Below are 6000 nucleotides of genomic sequence, written 5' to 3' on the forward strand. Positions count from 1 at the left end.
TTCATTTTCTTCTTCAATACTCTCAGTATTTTCATTTTCACTCTTTTCTTCAATACTCTCAATATTTTCATTTTCACTCTTTTCTTCAATACTCTCAATATTATCAATATTTTCATTTTCACTCTCTTCTGTAGCGGTTACGTTTCTTACATCTAAATTATTATAATCATCGTACACATTTAGCTCTTCGGGCACTTGCCCCTCTGGTAATTTTCTTAAATCCTCATGTGCATATTTATAATTTCTTTTATTAGTTAAAGACTTTAAAATGTACCTGTCACCTTCCAGAACTTTTACTATTTCAAAAGGCCCCCTAAATTTTGGACTTAGCTTAGTCTGGTGTCTTTCTTCGCTCTTAAGTAATACGAAATCTCCTATTTTGTGCCTTTTTACTTTTGCCTTATTCCTATCAAATCGTTCTTTATCATAAGCTGTACTGGCTAATACATTCTTTGCAGCTTGCGCTCTTACGTTTGGCAAATCAATAACATTTTCTATATCACTAGGTGGAAGTAATCCCAATGGGCGTGCTACCTTTCCCAATAACATTTCTAAAGGACTTGCTTTCGTAGTGCGATTGGTTGTACAATTAATTGCCAACTGCACCTCTCCCAACACATCCTGCCAAGACTGTGTTCCCGTTTCAACCGCCGTTAACATATTCTTCAACGTGCTCATAGTTCGCTCCACTTGACCATTAGCTCGACTTGCACCAGTGGCTATCAAATGCAAGTTTATTTTTTGATCTGAACAAAATTGATTGAACTTTGCGCCTGTAAAACACCTCCCCTGGTCAGCTATTATTCGGTTTGGTACTCCAAACAATGAAACGGCAGATTGAACGGCCCTTATACAACTCTCACTGTCCAATTTAAGACTATGACTAAGATAGACATATTTGGTAAACGCGTCTATCTGAACAATGACATACTCCTTCTGATCACTCTTGCCACTTAATTTTCCTGTGATATCGATGTGGATAGTGTGCCAAGGAATAGTGACTTTTGGTATTGGATGTAATTCCGCCTGTATTTTTCCTGAAGTGGATTTCGACATTTTACAAGTGATGCAGTTGTCGACAAATTTTTTTACGTATTTTGACATATTGTCAAACCAGTAGAAATCGTAAGTTTTATCTAATGTCTTTTCGAAACCTAAATGCATTATGGACTCATGCACTTGATTTATGACAGACCATCTGAAAGCTCGTGGCACCACTGGTAAGCAACGTGTTCTCCCATTTCTTTGTATCTTTCTATGAAGAACTTCTGCCCTTAATTCATAGGTTTTCGCAATATCTTCAGGCAGAGAAAAGTTTTTAAAATTTTTAACAATTTCGACTATGTCCAAATCTCGACGTTGTTCAGCAATAAGCCAGTTGCTTGAAATTTCAGCTAAATTTACTTTTTTTTCTTCGACTATTTTTGCGGTTGTAGTAGACTTTTGTGAAAGGGGATTTCTTGATAAAAAGTCAACGTGTGCCATCCTTTTCCCTTCTCTATACTGAATATCGAATGTGAATGCCTGCAAATAACCCCACCAACGCTGAACTCTAGTGGTTAAATCTCGTTTATTTCTCGACGCCTTAAGCGAGTTGCAGTCAGTATAAACTACAAAATTCCTGCCCAGCAAATAATGTCGAAAATGCTTAATGGCGTTCACGACAGCTAAGGTTTCCAACTCGTACGAGTGATATCTTGATTCTGCCGGTGAAGTAGTTTTGCTATAGTATTCTATTACCTGGGGTTTGTTATTAATTTTGTGTAATAAAATTGCACCGTAGCCACTGCAACTGGCGTCTGTGTGTAATTCGATTGGATAATAAGGGTCAAAAATAACAAGGACTGGTTTGTCGGTAAGAGTGGCAATGACCTTTCTCCGTATCTGTTCATGCTCTGTTTTCCAAATAAATTTGTTTTTATCTGCAGTTAAGAAATATAACGGTTTCATTAATTGTGAAAATCCCTTAATAAACTGTCGGAAATAGGATGCTAGCCCAATGAATTGTCTAAGTGAAGTGACTGACTGTGGAGGCGGAAGAGCAGTCAACGCTACAACTTTCTGTGGGTTTGGACGAATCTCACCCGCACTTATATTGTAACCCAAATATTGAACCGATGTTTTCATGAATGAGCACTTTGTAAGATTGAATGAAAACCCAGCCTTTGTCAAAACATCTAGAACGATCTGTAATCTTTCTAGCGCCTCGCATTTTGTTGAGGCGGCTATCATGATATCATCCATATAGACGATGACAAAGGAATTTGCTAGATCCCCTAGCGCCTGTATTACTAATCGTTGAAAAACGGAAGGTGCGTTTTTGAGCCCAAATGGCATGGACAGGAACTCGTATTGACCATCCGGAGTCACAAACGCCGTGTACTCGATAGAATCTGAATGTAAAGGAATTTGGTAATATCCGCTGGCCATGTCTAGACATGTAAAGTAATTAACTCCCCCAAGCCTATTGATTTGATCTTGTATAAGTGGTAAAGGGTATTTATCAGCGACCGTATTTGAATTCAGCTCTCTAAAGTCAACACAAAGTCTGTCCGTACCATTTTTTTTTTTCACTAATAACATAGGGCTTGCATAAGGTGAGCAGCTTGGCCTAATTATATTGCATTTTAGCAGTTCATTAATTTTGTCCCTAACCAAATCTCGCTCGCATGGACTTAAACGATATGGCCTTCTCTGTACGGTTTTTGTTGGATCAATCAACCTAATTTTCATTTCGCCAATTCTGACTTTAGTACTTGGGATCCCAGTTATAAATGAATTTGAGTACTTTGCCAACAGTGAGTGTAGTTTTATTTTATCTTGTCCCTCAAGCTCAGTATCAATATCGGCTGGCTCATTGCCGGTAAACAAATTAACTACTTTGGTCTTTGAGATCCTAAATTGGTTTGATGAAATGGCAATATCAAGACCCTGATTTAATATCTCACGACCAATTACAATGTCGTTTTGTACATCATCATCGCCTATTACATGAAACAAAATTTCGATACAATAATCATCAATTTTTACATTGCTTAATATTTGTAAAGTACTACATATTCCATTGCTGCCGATACCTCTTAACATAACAATATTATTGAATCTTTTACCAGAAAATTTGGTACTTAGCTTTTCTTTTATCAACGAACATTCCGATCCCGAGTCGAAGGTGATTTCGAAAATTTGGCCTCTATGGTTCAGGCATCCCTTTGGTACTGCAACGCTGCACTGTTCCACTCGCTTCTCCCGATTGAATGCCTTGTTCCTGTCAGCTTCCTTTTTTGTACATTGGGTGGATATGTGACCCAATTCTCCGCACTTGTAGCAAGTTAAATTTGATTTTCCACGGTGATGAACATCATGCCTGCCATGTTGGGTTTTATCAGTCGCGAATTGATTTTGTTGTTTCTTGAATCTGCATTCAGACATTTTATGGCCCACTTTTCCGCAGAAATGGCACTCTATCGGTGATTGTTTTTGCCGTTTAGAATAAGTTTCAGACTGATGCTCCATAGCGCCGCTTTTCCTTTTAATAAAAGTGAATGCTTTTAATTCGGACTGTAGATCGCCTCTGGTTCGAACATTTGATGTAAAACTTAAACGCTGCAATCGGTGATCGAAGCTTGCCAGCAGCGCAAGGGTCTCAGACACAGCAATCTCTTCGTTATCCATTTGACGCCATTTCGTCGTTAGTTCGGTAACCATGCGACTTGCATGAACAGCCAAACTCTCGCCATCAGTCGGTCGATTTGATAGCATATTAAGAAACATAGCGGCTGGTGTTTCTATAGTGTCGAAGCGTTGTATAAACAATTCTTTAAACTCAGGCCAAGTAATTTCAGCATAGCACACTTGCGAAAGCCATTGCGAAGCACTTCCTTCTAAAGCCGAACTCAAAGCCATAACTAACGCACTGCTTCTCAATGTGTTTTCTTGTAAAATTATTTCCACCGTTGTGCACCACGATGATGCGTTGGCTCCTGGTTTGTCTGGGTTGAATTTGGGTAGATGCACAGTTTTGTTCTGCCCTGCATCAGGTACAGTTGTTTTTATGGCTCTCACTAGTTCAATTAAATTTTTATTTTGCAATTCCATCAGGGTACGCCATGGTCCATCTAGTGTTGAAGGCTGGTGGCCAGATCCCACTTCTGATGTCAAATCATGTTCGATGTTGTTGTTCTTGTTTTCCATTGCGGCGCAACGAGTTCCAGCCTTGTGCACACTTGGAGTTCTGGTACGCAACTGCCAGCGTCTAATTCTCTACCTCCTGTGCATACTACCGGACCTCGATCGGCGACAGCGACACAACGCTGTCGCCTCGCTACAAAGCGACAACATCCTAGCAACGGTTGCCTGGCAACCTGGAGGACTCTGGGACACGAAAATGTGTATTCGCACACACACACACATACATTCGCCGACATATATATATTCTTGCTCAGGATCACCTCCTGAAATGATATGAGCATGTCCGTCTGTCCGTCTGTCTGTCTGTTTCTACGCGAACTAGTCTCTCAGTTTTAAAGCTATCGTCTTGAAACTTTGCACACACCCTTCTTTCCTTTGCACGCAGTATATAAGTCGGAACGGCCCGGATCGGCCGACTATATCCTATAGCTGCAATATAACTGATTGATCGGAAATGACCCAACTTTCGTGTTTTTGAAGATAGAAAGCTGGAACTTGGTACAGATTATATTTTTGGTCAGTTAATCCGACCTACCAAATTTCATAACGATCGGCCGACTATATCTTATAGCTGCCATATAACTGAACGATCGGAAATGGTATTTGGTAGAAATACCAACTTTGGTATGTTTGAAGATAGAAGTTTGGGACTTTTTTTAGATTTTGTATTGTAATAAATTGGATTATATATTCATATTCCCATAAGAAGCGGCCAACTATATCCGATGTTTGCGACATATATCCGGTTTTAACTGCAAGGGTATATACACTTCGGCTCCGCCCGAAGTTAGCTTTCCTTTCTTGTTATATTTACTTTTATTTTTTTATTTTTTTACTTTTAATTTTTACGTTATTATTATTATTTTTAATTGCATTCTATAACAATTAAAGTAAAAATAAGTGACGGACGTGTCGGATGACAAAATGCCGGAAGGACTCCCTTGAAATTTTATTAGCCGGACATAATGAAGAATTAAACAATTTAACAATTGTAAAATTAAAGAAAAATATTACAATTAAAGAAAAAAAAATAATAATAATTATAAAAGAAAGAAAAAGTTCAAAGTCCTTACGAGGATTTGAACACAGAAAAATTACACATAGAGTAGCTACTCTATGCATTACGCTACCATCCTGTCTAGATCTGCGGCGATCAAAAATACTATTTGTTCTACCAACTACCACATCGGCGCATCGAAAACAGAAACGAGAAATCGAAATTGAAATTTGGAAGCCAAAACCTTTTTACGCCGTCGTGCGAGCAGTCACACATACACACATAGGTTCACATTTTTGTTGACGGATACATGAAAAGAGTTCTAAAAATAGAATCGTATGTATGTGCGTTCCCCCCTCACCAACAAGCTCGACGCAAAAAGTTGACCGTTTTGGGCCCTGATGTCCCATCTATGTACTTTATAATCTTTGGTATGATGGAGCTTATGTCATTCATGAAAACGACCATGCAAACGCTTGTTCAAAACCAGAACATGGTGATACATCTGCTTGTAGCACAACAGTCTAAATAATCTATGCAGGCGCTACGAATATCAATGTGGAACGCCAATGGTGTCTCACGGCATAAACTAGAATGGTCACAATTCTTGACCGAAAACCATATAGACGTTATGCTACTGGTGGAACGCATCTAACAAGCAAATACAACTTTCACATAAGAGGCTACACAATCTACCGCACAGATCATCCAGATGGGAAAGCCCACGGCGGAACTGGAGTTCTTATCAGAGAACGCATTAAACACCATTTTCACAATAGGTTTGCAACAAACTTCTTGCAGGCCACATCGATACA

Source organism: Drosophila bipectinata, chromosome 3R, assembly GCF_030179905.1.
Source record: "Drosophila bipectinata strain 14024-0381.07 chromosome 3R, DbipHiC1v2, whole genome shotgun sequence".
Taxonomy (NCBI): Eukaryota; Metazoa; Arthropoda; class Insecta; order Diptera; family Drosophilidae; genus Drosophila; species Drosophila bipectinata.